Source organism: Sipha flava, unplaced genomic scaffold (assembly GCF_003268045.1).
Source record: "Sipha flava isolate LNK unplaced genomic scaffold, YSA_version1 41_pilon_pilon, whole genome shotgun sequence".
Taxonomy (NCBI): Eukaryota; Metazoa; Arthropoda; class Insecta; order Hemiptera; family Aphididae; genus Sipha; species Sipha flava.
The window spans coordinates 157677-173900 of record NW_020273144.1 but is presented as its reverse complement, the minus strand read 5'-3'; the positions used below and the strand labels follow the sequence as shown (position 1 = coordinate 173900).

At 35.7% G+C, this 16224-nt stretch overlaps 1 protein-coding gene across 1 annotated transcript in view; it reads left to right on the top strand.

Moving 5' to 3' along the window:
• Nucleotides 1-1780: 1780 nt before the first annotated feature.
• LOC112688950 (irregular chiasm C-roughest protein-like) overlaps nt 1781-16224 on the top strand; it is a 136403-nt gene continuing 121959 nt past the window's right edge. Inside the window, exon 1 of the mRNA XM_025562396.1 lies at nt 1781-2226. The gene's annotated coding sequence lies outside the window, so the exon portion shown is untranslated. The remainder of the gene's footprint in view (nt 2227-16224) is intronic.

Genomic DNA, 16224 nt, shown 5'->3' with positions numbered 1-16224 from the left:
GTTTCCCGAACGATTTAATTACGCACAAACACGCATGTTGCATCGAATTTTCACATTACGCACGCACGCACATACACATACACAAACACACACGAATGGACAAGCGTGTGTGTGTGTCTTATAGTGATCTGGTCGTAGACCGCTGTCCAGCGTAATTACCATGTTCTTCCGAGATGACGTGACCCCCCGAAAATGTGTGCCAAGTGCCGTGAGAACTGGTTCGTATCGTGTATAATCGTCGGATTAATTAAAGTGAATAAATTTGTACGCGAGTACTAGCCGCGCACATACATTATAATATACGTATTCCGATAACTCTTAGTTGTCCGTTGGAGTGTGTGAGTGTGTATGTGTGTGCACCTGTACAAATAAAATGCATATACATGTACCTACTGTATAAGACGACGTACTCGTTTTGGTGGACAATTTTTTCTTGAAGATCAGATTTTTTTTTTTTTCCATCGCGCGTTATACACATACAGAGTGATTTTATAAGCATGCTCAACCCTTTTTTATGATTAAATCACGGATTCGTTCAAATCCTGAACTATTGATACAACGCTTGTGTGTATACACACCATGAGAGTATGTTTTCCAACACTTTTTGTGCCTCTTAATGCGTATCGTGTGTTAACAATTAAAACCTCATTTTTATTCCTTGAAAGTAATTATTCAATACGTTTTACTGACATACTCGATGTCATGTAATTGAAATTCGGACCAACACTTTCAGAATTATTCATATTGAAAATAACGTACGAAAAATGTAAAATAATAATAATGATAAGAATAATGTTAATTTTCGGTATAGCTTCAAGGTTACACAGGTACAATATAATATCGTCTAAATATGTATTGGTTGTGTAGTATTATTGCGTGACAAAGTAAAACGAATACCAGTAACTACCGGTCGTAAGTCGGTTTTTTATTGGTTTCTCATTTACCGCGCCCAAAACATCAGTATTACAATTATGTCTCGCTTACCACACGTAGTTTGAAATTCAAATTCTTCCGAAAGTACTGCAAGTCCAAGTGTTGACAATGTTACGACAAAAATTCTAGACAAATTCATCGACTGTTAAATATTTAATTTTCGCGTAAAAAATACAATTTGATACAAGACACTTCTTGAGAGGTATAAAAATTACATTTATAAGAAAATACAGTTTTGTGTTACGTTTTCCACGAATAAGAATTAAAAAAATAAAAAATAAAAAACATCAAACAGGAGGAGTGATCAAAATCACTCTGTACACATGCGTAAAACGTACTCGTACGATATACATAAATACATATACGTGTGTATACACTGCCACCGTCGCGTACATTTATATTTATGTGTATGTGTGTGTGTGCACACTGCATAATAACCAGTACTCGACGTGCGTGTGTATATATATATATATATATATATATATATAATATATACATATAATACATATATACATATATATATATATATATATATATGTATAAGTGTGTATAATGAGCTGCTGTGGCTACGGAAAGACATGGAGAGCAGGTGCAAATTATTATAGTTTATATTTATTTATTTTTTTTTTTCATTCGAATCTCAGTCGATCGACTGGTTTAGTCGGGAGGAAAAAAAAATATATAAAAACAAAATAAAATAGTAATAATAATAACAAGAAACCAGTATCTTCGGGAGCCCGCCCTATCGGGAGCATCGACAACTAACACTGGTCCGCGGCCGCCGCCGCCGCCGCCACCGTCGCCGCGCGCTTATAGTATCTGTACTTCGGTATTAAACACCGCCGGCTTCTGGAATGCAGTCCCTTTCCACCGTTCGCGAGAGTCGAACGCGCGCCGCCACCGTGTTAGTCACTGTCGCACGCCAGTTCACTCGTCCGTCTTCGCACGCGCGGTAAGCGGTTCCGTTTTCTTCCTCCACGGTTCGGCCGTCGTCTCGTCAAGACCGTCCGATTGTTACGTCCCCATCGTCGTTCGTCGACGTATTAGTTATTTTTTCGGCCTTTTTTTTTCTGTTTTTTCCCGCCGTCTACTTCTCTTATCGCCCACCCGCGCACGCATCGGCGACGACGTCCGGAGAGCGCCGCGGCTGAACGCCGTACGATCGGCTTGTACGGTGAAATATTATGTCAATCGATTCCGAACGTTCATCGTCCGCTGCAGCAGCAGAAGAAGAATCTCGTCGACCGTCGTGCTAGACCCGAGACTGTGCCATCACCAAGTCAAGTTAATCAAGTAAGTGGTCCGAATGTACTACACGCGCAGCGTAATGTGAAAACATTTTCCGGCGGCCGTTATGTGCCTGCGCGGCACATAACGGCCGGAAAAACCGAATCGTTTCCCGGTAAAAACGTTCGAATGTGTTGTCGACGATCAAAACGGTGGTAAATGCTAGCGTGCAAATGTTTTAATAATATTACGAACGGGTTTTTGGGCAACAGTTATAAAATCACACATAATTAATAGTCTTATAGAATTTTAATAGATATGACGTTTTTGAAAACAAACATTTCTGTTGTTGGGAAAAAAAAAATGAAAAAAAAATGACTGAATGGAAAAATGAATAACTTAGTCCTTTGGTATACAAATATTATGTATTATATGTGTTTAAATATTATATAAATACCTCGAGTGGTTTATAAAAGGAATTTTTTATAGTTTTAAATGTTTGGTGACGGTTAACGGATTTAAATAATTATTACATAAACTTCGTACAAGTACGAATATATAAGTACTTCGTATATTTTTCAAATATTTAATCACTGGATGTTAATGCAGTTACTAACTTTACGTCGGTATACATAAACTATTAACGAGTGAGATGTTAATAGGACATGATGAAAAATTGAAAATATCTTCATGGATTCAACTAAAGCACAAATATATCGTTTTAAGACAAAAGTCATTATTCTGCACGCGTGCCGAATAATTGTATTTTGTCTGTCCCGTTAATAACTTTCATAAACGTACGATATCGATTCGTTTTAATTTGTCGTTCATTGCTCTAAAAATCTATTAACATTTTATTTCTTGCATCGCATACGATTATTGACGTGCAAAAAAAATTATCTCGAGTAAAACGCGAGCGATGAAAATGCCACCCGATTCTCATGCTCTATAAATTTGTTAAACTGCATTACGAAAAAGTGTCAAATTTGAACCAACCAAACGCACTGCACGTATTGTAACGTATATATATATATACGTTTGTAATAGATATATTTATTACTGTTCGATTGACCATATTATTATCGCAAAATTTCCAAATACAAATTACAAGATATATTGCCACCGATGTAAACGAAAATTTTTAATTTTTTCGACTAGAAATTGATATTCATTAAGTACGTGGGCTGAACACGAAATCCGATATTGCGTGGAGCACAAAACACGTAAGATTCACAACGCGGGTTATCGGAGTAAGAAAAACGATATGTTATCAAAGCTGAGTCGGGAGGGGGAAACTTTGCACTATTATACCTCCTAGATTAAAAATAAAATATATTACACACGGTTTTATTTTCTATATGTTATCCAAAACTAAGTTAATTCTTAAAACAGCGTGGAATAATGTATAGATTTCGGTATAGCTTATATACGAGTAGGTTAGTGAAAATCTTGCGTTTTATGATGATGATGTATTTACTCGATTTATTTCTGAACTGTTGTTTTACAGATTTTCAACAATATTATTCAATAAAACCAAAATTGATAGTTACGCGTTTTTGAAGTTTTCATAAAATTTGATTTCTGTTACGAATGCACTGTTGTTATATTGCTTTGGGTTCGTATATACTATATAAAACGATTTAACTGAACATCACGTGGGTGGAAGTATAAAATATATTTACGAAAATAGAACATTTTATGTGTGCGTGGCCGGTTAGGCCGTAATAAGTACGATTATTATTGGTAAAAGGAATATAATTTACCAATTCGAACGTTATGTATGCTGTAGCTAATCAATTTAAAACATCATCAATTATTAGAAATATTTTATCCGTGGTCACGATATATAAATATATGTGTGTGTTTGCTTTTGTAATAACTATTGACAAGTGCACAATTAAGTACTAACAAGTAACGAGGTACAATAATTAATGCACTTTAATTTCAACAAAACTTTTTCGATTATAAAAATGAATTGTAAGTATAATTAATCTTTTGCAAACCTATAAATCATCTAATTATTATTAACAACTGATAACGTGATATCAATTTATATTTAATTCATAATAATCATAAGACAAATAAGGGACGCGCATGTAATATTATGACGATGCTGTAAGATAAACCGTCTAAATATAGTCGGATAAGAATAGTATGCGGTGCATTAAACGGGTAGTGTCTAGACGTGTATTTTTTCTTTTCCCCGTTCAAAAAATAGTTTAACCGTATTATAATAAAAGGGCGATGTAATGGGGGAGGGGAATAAGCCGGGGCACTGTCTTTGGATATTCATTTTTTTTAATTTTTTTTTTTTTTTTTAGTCGCTTTCATCGAACCGTAGAGTATTTGTAGAGATTATTTTATTTTAATTATATACGGATTTGGCCTTAAGTACATTAATAGGTATTTATAAATAGTGTGAGTTCAATAGAAGTGAGATAGAACTAGGATAGATTAAAACAGAAATGAAGGGTGGGTGTTGTCTAGACTCATTAATCAGTCAAGTGGTCAATCAAACAATTACTAATTGTAATTAGTAGAGCGTTTAGGAATAAGAATCGAAGCAGAAGCAATAGAGCGAGTTGAACGTGGAGAAACACAAAAATTTATAAGGGAAAGGAGCGATTGGAAATTAGCAGTTTTGTCAATCAAATTAAGAAAAAACTTTATGGACGCTGTTTATTTTCTATCAGCCAGAGTTAACATACTTAGTACATGGAGAGCTGGAGAGTAGTCGTGTAAAGTATAGAGTAAATCTAGCAACTAGTACATAACTATTGTAGGATAAAAACGCTTTTGGACTCGTTTTAAGATAGCAGATTCTGAAACTGTACGGAGAACCCACAGTACCTACTCAATCAGTGGCCGAACTAACGAGCAATTAATTTATGGGAAAAATGAGTATGGAATTCGTTTTACGAAGTTGTTTAATTGATTTTAATTATATATTAAAATAAAAGAAAAATATACAGAAAATTACTTGGTATTTTACAATAATTGAAATCATAGTTGAACGGGTTTCCATTCCACCCAAATATTATCACACATTTTCCAGTAATATTAAAACTCGAGCTTTTTTTCTGCGCACAAGTCATCGTTAACGTTCAATTATTATATGATTTCTATGCAAGTGTAAATATATATATATACACTTATGTTGATGTGTATATTAATCAAGGCCTAAAATATTCAATTTTCGTATGAAACACTTTATTTTAAATAAATTTTTGTATTCTGCGACGTAATCTGCAATAATAGATGAGCTTATGTGAACCTTCTGCAAATCTATATAAATGTTTATTATAGAAACAATAAACATTTTCAGTATTTTGTATAAACCGCTTCTACGATACTCTAAGATACTTGTATTCTATGTAGGTAACTATGTATGTTCTATGTAGGTTTTTTTTGACTGAAAAATAAGATTATATTACATATGATTATTTTTTGTGCTGAACAAAGGGTGTCGTAGTGTTCACAATTTTAGACCTTGATACAAATATATATATATATATATATATTACAAACCTTCGCTGCATATAATATTATAATCACACGGAATGACATATTACACTATTGCAGCACTACTACTCAGATAGAATCGTTACAATTTTTGTATGCTATTGAAAATCCATTATTTCATCCGTTGATTTGATCCACTGGTAAAGAATAAATTATCATAATGTATTAAATATTACTATTATTACAAATATTATAATATCCTGAATTTGGTGTACACAAAAAACGTACAATTTAATCCGATAAAATATGCAATTTCAATTTTACAAAATTGTCGATTTCAATACAATCCTATAATATTAATTCCGTAGCAATGTGTATAACATATTCCGTACCACGTCATTGTGTCAACACGTGATTCTATGTTTGTTGGATTTTTTTACTAGTGTTTTTTGTTATTTTAATCACGTAAATATAGGTATTATATGTGAACGCTGCTACTATATACCGCTTGATATTATATACATATGGATATCAAATGAAATACGAAATACATACATTTAAAAACACATACCTATGTATTTATTTATTTATTTCATATGATTTAAGTATATGCCATCGCCTCCATAATCGAGTTTTATTCATTATACGGTATTTTTTAGTGATACAACAATATACCGTAAGACACGGTCGCGTAAAATGTTTAACTAATGAAAAAAATAATTTGAAATAATTTGTTTTTCAGACATACATTATTCATTAAAATATGTACTCGTTTTAATCGATGTACTATACATATACGTGTATGATGATTTCGTTTATGTTCTTAAGATATTTCCTCGTCAATATTACTACAAGTACTTCACGCCTCTCTCACCACGTACGCCGTGTACACCATAAACGACATCCTAGTAAAATGATAGTGAATAGATTTCGTGAATAATTAAATAAATCGTGTACTGCGGAGTAGGTATACACGCGCTCGTTTTAGATCCATTGCTGCAACCGCGAACTGTATTAATATGTGTACGATGTTTTCGTAGTATCTGACGCGAAGGCTAATGATTATCCGAAACGAGTCATTTCAGAAAAATAGGCTAAGCATGAAAACAAAGTCATGCGAATGTTATTATAGGTACTAGATTTCAGTACGTTTTCCGATTACCAATCGAAATGTATTATTAACACATCGAAATCGAGCTTATTACATTGTGATCGAAAACTTGTGAAAAACATAATTCACAAAACACATGTCTTATGAAGACAATAATATAATCATGGACACTTATTTTTCAGTGAACTATTACCATTTGGTAATATATTCAAATAATACGAATAGAATATTTAAATTAAATTAATGACCTATGGAAAATATAAATACGTGTACTTTAGGAGTAGAGCGATTTGTTCCTCGGACGACCGTAAATTTGTTGGCTGTTTGAAACCACGTTAACTGTGTGGTTCTTCGGCGCCACGAATTTACATAGAGAGCCATATTAACCCCTAATATAACCTACTGATAATCGCGGGAACAAAATTGACCCCCGTGATAGTCTACGTGTTTTTATAAAACCTAACCATATATATATATATATTCGTGAGACACCCTGCAACGTAACCGGGGTCGACTTACAGATATTTGTCGTGCGTTATGTACCGCATTATGATGATAGTTTTTCCGTGAGCGTAAACGAAAAACCGAATACAGACGAGCGATGCGACCGGATAATAAAACCGAAAACTTAACCACCGTACCTAAAAAATACCTAAGACTATTTCACGACAGGTGCACCTGTTTCTTCCACTCTCTCTCTCTATCTCTCTTTCGTAATACTACTATATAGAACGCGGTGTACGTGTAATCGGTAGTATTACTACGGTATTATTATTATTATTATTATTATTACTACTACTATTATATATTACCTGTGTTTTACCTGTGTGTAATATGTTATAATAATGTTATACGCGCAAACGCTTTGCATCTCGGGCGGCTGCTATGCACATGAGTGTGTAACATCGCTGTTCACTGCAACACGGTTAATCGGTCGTCGAGCGTTACCCATTCGACACGGCCGCGAGGTTGAGGTTACCGTAGCTACCGCGGCGCAGCTCGTGTGTGTTACGCGTGTGTGAATTAATTTATTACCGGCGCCGCGTTCACATCTTATTTCCACTAGAAATACTCTCCAGCTCCCCGGGTCAACCTACTGGAGTTCATCGTTTTCGTCCGCCGGCCACTTCGTATCTCGATCGCATATCATACACGAATTACAACAATAATATTTATAGTAATTATAATACGCATGTGTTGTCCGCGCGGCGAACCGCTGCCCTTCCCGTGGACCTTGTTCAGTACACGATGTTTAATCTTGTCGATTCTCAACGAGATTAGTTTTAAGTAGAACACTTACCGCGACCACGTTTACCGACGTTATGCCATCGCGCACGCACGCACGACGCACACATTCGTAATGCTAATTATAGTCGTCGTAATTGTGCAGCTCCGTCATGTCGAGCCGGAATACACGTGTAAAACTCGGACTTACGTTTATAGATTTGTTCCCCTCGTATACGCGTTTTCGTTGGGAATTTTATTTTATTTCTTCGACTACCCTGTTCACGCAACACATTCGAAACCAATATAATCAATAAATTCGACATGTATATGATAATATAATATACGGTACAGTTATAATAATAATAATAATAATAATAATATCATAACGACGATGCACATAGATGCGTTCTGAAAGTCTCGAAACAATTTTTTTTTTACCCGGAGCAATCGAATAAGAAAAGAAATCTGAACGATTACTACTGTGACGCGCCGGAACCTATTAATAAAATCGTTTTGCAAAATCAAAACTCATGCCTCGTTTCACGACTTATTTGCTATGATAATTCGACGGCTACTGTCTATTAAATAATAACCGACGGTGTTCTATTATAAAAAATCTTTCCGGTCTCCATTCAAAGAAAAATAATAATAACAACGTGTCTTCCTTGTCCATATACCGTTTCGTGCTTACTGTTTAGTAAAATAAAGTGCAGCACTCGACATTATTGTGAACCATTTATAATATAAAGCGGCGATGTTCGCATAATATGCTCAAATAAAAGTATAAATAAAGTAGTCGTGTCAGCGGTGTATGTAAGTAGTATAAGTAGTAGTACCTACTTGGTGCATAGTGCGTAGTGTAGTTGTAGGTGCGTGTATAATTTATATATCTTACCGTCACGGTTGATAATAATAATGGAAAAAAGGATTTTATCGTAAACGCGAAGATATTATTTTTATTTTCATATTGATGGCCGTTGTTTTTAACTATGGATACGCGTTTATAGTGAATTATTGTCATACGTCGGATAAACACGTCACGGCGTAGCACAAAAACACAAAAACAATACGCGCTTTATACTGCTTTAAATCATAATTTTGTTTTGTTTACTCGGAACGCCGATATTAATTTTCATCGGCATATTATATTCACGTAAATGTGCGGTATACATTCGCGGCATATCGAACTGTATAGCATACAGCCGTACATATAACAAACATAGCATTTAATACACGCATATACGAATATTGTAAATTATTTGACCGTTTAAAGTGCAATCCAATTATAGACAATGCATGTATGCCATGTTACACATGTGTTTGGACGAAAAATATAGCCCAAGCGATTTCATCCCCGTACTCGACCACCTCCCCGACCCCGCACTAACCTCGCATTCCTGCACACGTATCACATAGCGACAGGAACGATGTGCAGAGTTGAAGGGCGTTTGGCTGTTATTAATATATTGTGTTCGCTGTCCACCACTGCGCATATAAATGGGAAAACGGCACACTGCACGTATTGTAAACAGCCATTGCGCTGCAGCTGCGTGATGCATTTAGTAATCTACGATATTATTGCATACGTGTATACGGCGCCCACGCACGTAACGTTATGACGAAGCATATGACTGGACGCGTGTAATTATTCCGAATAAAGGGTTTAAGGATTAGCACAGGAATATGTACGCACATATAGTAGTGAGGAGAAAACGAAGATCAATTAGCAGAATCGTGATCAGGGCCACTCTTAGGACTAAACGAGTTCCGGCGGAAAATATCATAGAAAAATCTACTTAGTTTTCACCCACGTGAATACGAAAACAACGTTCAGTTATCGTTTAATTTCTTTTTTCTCCGTTAAAATTAAACCGTTTATTTACATAAACGTGGTTGAAAACTAGGTACATTGTTTTCTAATTTTACCGGTGCGCTGCGGAACGGGGTTCGCGGTCGCCGGGCAAAACGAGTCGGCGCTGCAGCCGAATGTTTCCGCGCAGATCGCGGGTCGTTGGCGCGAGTAATTGATATAAACAACCGTTCCGGACGCACCTGTCCCCGGACCTGATGTGCACCGACGACGATGTGACACCGACGGGATCCGCAGCATCGGTGGCGGGCAGGGGAGAGCGGTCGTTGTTTTTTTACGCCGTTCCCGGCCGTGGTCAAGTGTGCAGCAGGACCCGAACCAGAACCGAAACGTGCAAATGTTCGGCTGCGCGCGCGAAGGGTTGTGGTGCCGTCCGGATGGCGAGAGGAGGAACGGTGTACAGATTACATTATGCGCGTGCGATCTGCACACGTACGTACGTTTACACAGCTCAACCCGTGTGAGACGATGAACCCACCGGGACCGATAAAAAAAAATCAAAAAAAAAAAAAAAAAATCGTATTACGTGATCGTTTTATTAGGATATAGTAGGAAGTATAAATTTACTTTTTCCAACCTCCCCCAACACCATGCCCTCACGATGTTTTACCCGAAAAAATCGCGAGCCACGTTAAGAACGTCAGATGCAAGTGGTGGCTGCAGCCGCGGCCATACGGCTCATATATGTACATTTAATCGCTATCCACATACTGTCTTAGGCGTCGTCTGTGTACTGCAAACGCGTTTTGATTTTCACAATTTCCAAACTAAATTTTTAAATTTACTGACGGTCGGATTGTTCATGTCAAAAGATTTTCGTGTACGCAGTTTTCGCGTAACCACTGTAACGAAAATAAACAATATTATCATCGTTGCAGTACGCAGTTCGACATGTTTCACGTCGAGAGTTGTCCGCCCATCGCATTATTAATATATTAATTTTTTTTTTTCGTGTATGCCCGATTATAATATAATACCAATGTATGTATATGACGTTTACATTTTTGATAAAAACATAATCCCTCCGCACGAAGTCAATCGTATAATATTAAAATACAAATATTGTTTCGATTCAGGAAGTCGAGTGTGAAGAACGTAATATTCTGTCGTACGTACTTCACGGGCGAAAAAAAAGAAAATATTTTACAGTCAAATGGACAGCAATAATATTTGTTATAGAGTTAGGCAGTGGCGTAAACTGGGTGGTGCAAAGATATGTTTTTGCGCCACCAGAAAATCATTGAAATTTGTATACCTATAATATTATTTTCAACAACCAAGGAAATCAGCATACTAAAAACAAAATTTGATTTTTTTTTTTATTAATATTATAATAATAAAGGTTTTAATGCTAAAATAATTCAAAATGTATTTCTTATTTAAAGAAATATATGGGAAAATATATAGTTTATTGGGAAGAATTTTACTTAGGAAATTGGAAAATTGGTGTGTTGGAAATTATAAGTTGAGAATATGCCTTTGCACCACCGGAAATTAGATCCAATTTATGCCACTGAAGTTAGGTGTAAGTACGGCGATTGTTTGCAATGTCGCCTACCCCTTGCTAATAAATCCGGTTTCCTCATTGAGGATGTACCACAAAAATATTACGTTATTTTAGTTCATATAAACAGTATTCATATATTTGTGAAACACATTGTAACGAGTATATGATAGTATATAGAGTTAGTACTAGAGTAAAACTCGTGGCAATAACCCGTTTATACCATTCTGATTTTCGTTCGCGCGTTGCTGCGTTTGTCAGACGACCGTCTAATATCTCACGTGTCCTCCGGAAATCACCAGACACCAGACTAAAGATGTATTTATATTGTGAAAAATGCACACTGGTCGCGTGTACAGTCTCATCCGTGTTGCGGTCGGTGATTATATGGCATTCGGCTATTTATAGAAACGTAGACCGGAAACTGCAGTGGACGAACGCGAACGGGAGAAATTATGAGGGCGACAATGACTAGAAAGATGCGGACGAGGAGGATGAGGACACGGAGAAGGTGTAGAAATGAATAAATTATAATACGAGTATAAAACACTTGATCGTCGGCGGGGGGGGGGGGGGGGGGGGGGGGGGCCGCGGGGGGCAGTGCCGCGATCCACGCGCGTATATACCCTTCGTCACGGCCGACGGGACCTACACCGGGACTGTTAACATGGACTTGAAGCGATTCAATTTCACCGCCGGTTCCGTACTGCCGCCGAACGGATTATTATTAATCGTAATTTTCACGCAACGATCCATCTCGATCCACGCCAATCGCGTAGTACAATATCGTTAGGAATCCACAGATTCGAATCGCGGCGGCAGTCGTTTACGCACCACGCGTTTAATATAATTACTATTATGATGTTATGACGTGTTCCGTGTGTACTACAAATAAATAAATATGATATTCAGATGTAGGATTAATAGGTAACTGCATAACGCGTTATATCATACGCAAAAAGAGCATGGGGGGACGGAATCAGTTTTGGCATCGTGCATACGAAATTAATTGATTTCTACCGGTAAATTACAATATATAGACAACGATAGTGTACGCGATAACAATGGCGTAATGAGGAACTTGATGGAGGAATTTGAGATTTTAACTCTTCAGATAAAGTATTATTTTTTTTCCCATCGGTTTACAGTAAGACAAGCGTTTATACGGGATAAACTCTTTTCATGCAATTTAATTTTCTCCGAAATATGTTTTTAGTCATTAATACCATTGGTCCATAAACTCGATGTACAAAATAACCAACATGACTAATAATAAACTAATTATAACTAAATTTTGAGTAACAAATCCGTTTACGGTGTAAAGTTACACCCCCTTGACTTTTTTCGCTATAGTTTGCTGTAGAAAATGAACGATATTTGTTATCAATTATTTTTTTTGGAAATGTCCGAAAATTATCCCATTTTATTTGTAAAAAAAAAGCTTTGTCGTATGGAAAAATCTCCTAAAGTTTTACTGACTGTAGTTTATTGACTGTACCGCTTCTGATAAATTTGGGCTTTGGTAATTTGGTAACATTTATAACATTCAATTTCACCATTCACACAATCTACAGTTGCTTTTTCGAAATTTTAATGAATATTAGAAACTTGAGTAATCAAAAGCGTAGATAGAAATGATTATGCCTATGAGTAAAAAAAAAAATATGAGCTTTTAATGTATAAGCAATAATATAAAAATACTTTCACTTTATCTTTACTCTCGACTTTGTCAAATAGTACTGAATTAACAACAATTCGGTATACTAAAATTGTAGATATAACATTTATTTAATATAAACAATTATAGACGGACAATTTTAAATTACTTACATCAGTTGTTTCCGCAGACGTAGATTTCATAGTTTTTCTAAAACATGAATTATTTTCAAGAACATCTTTATTAAAAAAAAAATTATTTATTTGCGGGAGTAGTTTTTCTTTTTCAATGCGTTGTAATTTTAGTTTCCTATTTAAACTTCCACTTAAATGTACACGTTTAGACATTATATGTATACTTAAATAATATAAGTAAATATGGTATGACTCCAAAAATAACTGGACACGAAAAAAAAAAAGTAAATGTAAAATATAAATAAAAATAATAACTTTGAATATGTTTGTAAATAGACAACGACGTACGATAACGTACAAATCATAATATATTAAACAATGATAATTAATCTTTATAACTAACCGTCCGTTTAAAAAAACAGTAACGTATATTATTAGATAATAATACTATACTAGATAATGAACCCTACCAATGTACATTTTATTTTCGTTTCGTATTTCAGATCAAATTATTTTCTACATGAATATAATTTTAAAAAAAATATTCAGAATTTTTTTTTTTATGTAATAATAAATGTTCAGTACCCCCCTCTCTCCCCCAACTTAGAAATACCTTGGGGGCCCTGGTCTAAATACGCCACTGCGCGATATGTACCTGTGTGAAATTGTACTCGTACGGTAGTCTGCAAACAAGTGTGCTGATTGCGGATCATGCCAGACCTAATGAATAAATTTACGTTTCGTTCTACGTGGCCCAGTACAATTCACCGATCATCTGACTCACGGTCAATGCATCGCCGCCTCCGACGTCGTGTACCGGATAAATGGTAACCGACAGCGTCGTTAAACGTACGCGCGAGAGTAGTATTACTAGTAGTATATTAGAGAGTGGTATTCGGTTTGAAACTTTACAAACGTGGTCTCGACATCATTGTTAAACCGTGGTATACCGTCGCCGCGTTCGCGTGTAGTTCTTTGGTTCAGGTCGCACGTCAAAAATGTTTTTCGATTTGAAAACGGCTCGTTGCGAGATCCGCGTATAAAACCACCGGGATGACGCGCTTGTCAATGGATTATATTATACCGCTATTGAATAGTTCTCAAAATGTTGTCCTCGATGACCGACCGACCGGCAGGCCTCTGTTTCGGCGATTAACTTCCGGAATCGTTTTGAATAGCATATATAAAGCATTTAAAGCGTACTTGTTTGCGTATAACTATATTGTATTATAATATGCATAACTACATAATAATTTGTGTTCTCCGCAAACAATCAGATTTCATGCGCATAATTTTCTCATTTCTGATACACTCAAAACTCGATTTATAGGTAAATATTTAAAATATAATTTACACGCCTGATAAACAGGTCGAACGGCTATTGCAATAATTAATATGGTATATTATAAATAAAATTTGTGAGAAAATAAATTAAACATAAACCGATGATCGGTGATCGCGTTTTTACGCTAAAAAATTTACCGATTAGTATTCCAAGTAGTAATGCGTGGTGATTACGCATATTTTTATTAACCGATAGCTATTTAGAGTCAATTTAGTATAAGTATACCTCCATAATAGTAATAACGTGAAGGATTTCTGTACCTACTTTATTATAATACACACCTGTTGGAAATTTTACATAACAGGCGTCACGTGAGTTTTATCCAATTAATATTCAACCATAAGGTATACACAATATCGAATACGCATCGGAAACAAGACCTCGGTGTAAATGTGTTTCGTATAATATATAAATAAATATTTAGATACGACTGAATAATATTTTCAATTTGTCCACAGTAAAATTAAATACCGTTTTATTGTCTTACAACTCAACACGCGCAGGCTATTTAGATTTAATAGATAGATTATTTAGAATAGTATAGGTTATGTCTATGCGGACAGGGCAGCTTCGACCGCGCGATCCTTTGCCGTTCGCGCGGATGGCGGCACAATAACGATAAAACTCTCGTTTCTAGTGCATTAGATGATCATATCGCAGCTTGGTTTTAACGAGTACACAATATTAATATTACATTATACCGCGTATATACAGCCGCCTGTAGATTGGCAGTTAACCGCCGAACTAATAGTAAAACATTTACGTCAGATGTTTCAAAACATTGTTATATATTTTATTATAAACTATATTATTATCATTTCATATACATTTGTAAAAAAAAAATAATAATGTACGTTGTCGCTCGTGACGGTAACATAATATATAGTAGTTCAGTGGTGTTAAAAGACATATGGTTTATTTAATTTATAACGCGTATTGTACGCCGTTTATTCGAATGTTTTTCAACGGGCATCACATTGACGTTTCTCTTATCGACGATTGGAGAATACTGATTTATGTTATCGATAAGAAATTATTGCACACTCGCGTTGTATAATTACAACAATAATAATAATAATATTGTGTGCGATCCGCGCGAAAAATTAAAAAAAAAAAAATAAGTTTTTTAGTTTTATTTTAGGGCGTTTTTGTTGTCCGTATCAGCGACGGTGGCAAACACGTGTATATTATAATAGTATGCTGCTACAGTGCGTTGTTTAGCATGACGTGCCGTTTGTTCGATAACATATTTAACATGGCTTTTACGATCCAGACCGTTTTACTAAACAGAAATAACAATTATGATAATTCTTGAAGCCGATACGTTATTGTAATATCGCGCAATGTTTGTACAATGCTCGGAATGACGTAGAAATAACATTGGCCACGCGTCAATCAATGTACGTCGTCGCCCTTTTCGAAATAGTGTTCTAAAGTCGAACCTCTATCATGGTCGACCGATCAAAACGCGCGATACAAAAACACGGCTATGAGGCTGCGAATTAGTCGTGAACGCGTATCATTTTCCGGTGTGTTCATATTTTTCCGGAACTGAATTCAACGAATGAAATCGGATGCTTTGAGTACACTATTACAGGTAAAATGATTTCGAAAACGTCACGTTTTCTCGTTTTTGCGGCACAGCATGAGCTTTGTTGCATTTTTCCGAATTCAATGAATCCATATTTTCCACAAGAATATAACCTGTACGATTGGAGAGCGCACCGTGTTGAAAAATATCATGTCTGAAGTCC